The sequence below is a fragment of the Sorex araneus genome, chromosome 6 (assembly GCF_027595985.1).
Source record: "Sorex araneus isolate mSorAra2 chromosome 6, mSorAra2.pri, whole genome shotgun sequence".
NCBI lineage: Eukaryota > Metazoa > Chordata > Mammalia > Eulipotyphla > Soricidae > Sorex > Sorex araneus.
This window is the reverse complement of record NC_073307.1, coordinates 143,424,821-143,428,023: the sequence shown is the minus strand read 5'-3', so window position 1 is coordinate 143,428,023 and position 3,203 is coordinate 143,424,821. Positions and strand designations below refer to the sequence as shown.

General features: G+C 39.4%; 1 pseudogene; it reads right to left on the bottom strand.

Moving 5' to 3' along the window:
* Nucleotides 1-242: 242 nt before the first annotated feature.
* Nucleotides 243-352, bottom strand: LOC129406324 (small nucleolar RNA SNORA31; annotated as a pseudogene).
* Nucleotides 353-3,203: the final 2,851 nt, after the last annotated feature.

The window sequence follows — 3,203 nt, the reverse complement described above, 5'->3', positions numbered from 1 at the left end:
AAGTCATTTAGTAGCTTGTAAAATATGATTTTTTCTTTTTTTCTAAATTTTATTTTATTCTTATAAAGTTGTTCATAATAATTCATTACATTTAATATTCAAACACCAATCCCACCACCAATTACACCTTCCCAACATTATATTTTGAATCTTTCCACCCCAAATCCCAAGCCATGACCCCCACAGCAGAGCAAAACAATTTTGTATTGCTTATTCTTTTTTTTAATGATTAGTGTTTTTAAAGATGTTCTCCCCAATTCAATCTGCCACAGAGACAGATGGAAAGCACTGGGAGTTTTTTGATTTTACATCCTAGTGAATAAGAAAAAATTTTAAATTTTCTTTGTTGCAAAATCTGCTGACATCTTATTGCAGGAGCACACTGAGCAATGCTCAAGTAGGTAGGAGAGGCTGGGACCCAGTTTCCCCAAAACGTATACCCGGGATCTGCGACTCCCAATTGGAAGACTCAAATCCCAGAGCTTATCTGGAGGAGCAAAGCATTTGAATGTGAAATTAGGAACCCAGCTCTTAAGATCTGACCTCTAACATGTTCCTTTGAAAACTATCAAGGTTCTTCTCATCACACCCAGAAGGAAACCGAATTAGCAACTCTGATTGCAGTTTCTATTCTCAAAAGGCTCCATATATATGTATTGAGTCTTTAAGGAGATCAATTTAAAAAAAATGTCTTCAACTAGTTAATCCACACAGGACAGGTACCTCCCGTATGCAAAAATGTCTAACAAAATATCCAGGCACTGACCAGTTCCCTATAATTGATACGCTGTCATTTTGTGGACCATAAATAAATGCCACCCAACCGTTGGTGTGAACAGACAGAACAGATTAAATTGATTATCCTCAAGCAAGCCCTGACACAGAAATGCACTAATCAAACTGAGTTAAGTATACAACAGCCATTAGTCATACAGGGCCCACAGTGGAGATACTATCAACCTGTGTTCTCTAACTGATAGAAGCCACATCTGCACAGAGGTTAGCAAAGTCCAAATAAGTTATTTCCAAAGACACCATGTATTCTACTGAGAAAGAAATGCATGTGTGTATGTGTTTGTGTGCAAGTGTGTGTGTATGTGCATGTATTCATGAGGTGTTTACTAGCCTTCCTTCTGAAAACATGATTCCCTAGCCTTAGGGGTGGTCATAGAGAGTTTTAAATATTTTTAAAAATAACAGGTACTTATATAGTTCTCAAATCATTGTGCAGTTCTCTTTACAGTTACCTTTAGTTGTATGGGAGAGAGAGCTTGGAAGGAAACCATCTTTATTGTGTACTGTGTGTGTATAAAAAAATAAAATGGTAAAATACTTTCCCCAAAATACATATAAATCAGACTCAATCAATCCATTGCTCAGGATTGCCAATGGATTGTTAGATTATTCTAAATTTTCTCTCTTTTTTTTTTTGCTTTTTGGGTCACACCTGGCGATGCACAGGAGTTACTCCTGGCTCTGTGCTCAGGAATTACCCCTGACGGTGCTCAGGGGACCATATGGGATGCTGGAAATCAAACCCGGGCTGGCCGCATGCAAGGCAAACTCCCTATCCACTATGCTATTGCTCCAACCTCATAGATTTTCTCTTTGTAATCACTAAAATAGTCTTCTGTACCTGAGTTAATGCCATGGCCCAAGTGAAAGAGTCTTTACAGAAGAATATGGATAAGAAAGCCACTTGACTGTTAGTCAGATCCTACTAATTTGGAGGTTTCTTGAATTTGTTGGCTTCAGCACCCTGAGCAACATGATTGAGTATATCCTGACACTTTGACACTTTTCTGTTCCTTTGCTTCTTCCCGCTCTAATCTCTGAACCTGAAGCTGTCTTCTGGCAGAGAGACCAAGGGTTCTGTCCAAAATTTGAGTATTTTAGAGAAAAAAGTCATACAGAGGGCTGAGAAGTCAGGGGATAACAGGTGGAGAATGGTGGAGAGATAGAGCTTGGATACTTAACTTGAACTTTTGAAAGCGCAAGTTAGTTTTGAAGATCTTGCTTGTGGCCATGTCATCCTGCACTGGGGTGAAGTTGAAGATGGCAGGAAATGGCCCTCCTCTGGTGCATGTTTTATAGCCAACTATTTCTCTAGACCCTTAAATATGATCGACATCCCTGCAAAACAGTGTAGATATCCAGATATCCACATGTACAGCCTCCACTTCCTGAGGAGGCAGCGGGGACAGCAGTCCTGTGCTCTCAACTTGGGGCGACTCCCCTACCTTCTTCTAGCTGTTAAGTTTCTAACAATTAGTAGAGCAGACCAGCACTTCCCATGACTTCATTTGCAGGTGCAAAAGATAACCAAATGTATGTAGTTACAGCTCCTAAGGTTCTGTAGGGTTCAACAGCCTCAGAATTTTCCAAATGACCCATCTATCTCTGAGAAGCCATTGCGTTCACTCATCACCGGCCCAGAATCGTGTCTCCCTCAGGAGGCTATGTTTCTCCAGATTTCCTCAGCCCAAACTTTTATTTCTATTTTTCAGTATACTACGTCTCTCACCCAACCCCACCCGCCCGAAATACTTGTCTTTCATATAAATAAAATGCTCCTGGGTCAGAAAGCAGTATTATTTTAACCATCAAGAAGAAAGGGACCTTAAAACTGGCTGAGGGCAAATTTAGTTTTACTGTATACACTTGGTTACACAGTTCAGTTCCTCTCAGCTGGAACTGGCAGCTGAAGGACTCTGTTTTCTAATTATTTCTGTTATAATTTAATAGTTTTCAATGCAAATTAAAGAAAAGTCAAAGTGAGGGTAAAAACTTGTCCTTCTGCTTAGAATTCCATTGATAGAATTCTTTAATTCAATTCTGTAAGAGACTAATTGAACATTATTTCCAAACTAAATTCGTGAGACTAATCAGAGCGGCTGATGGATGATCACATCCAAGTGAAAATTTTCTAGATTCACCAAGGCAAAACAGATAAAGGCGAAAGATATTTGGGGCCAGTGATCCCCCATGAGTTTCTCACCTTCCTTCCGCAGGAAGCATCATTGATCATTTGTTCTCACTGAGTTAAGTCCGTTTTTAAGTAAAAAAAGAGACGACTTCTCTCTGAGCAGCATGTTTGTTTACTGTGATCATCCAGTCTAAAAACTGTACAGTGAAAATTGAGATTCTCTAAGCTACGGTTGCTTACTTGTAAATGACTTCCATATGTTTGTGTCACATAGCTT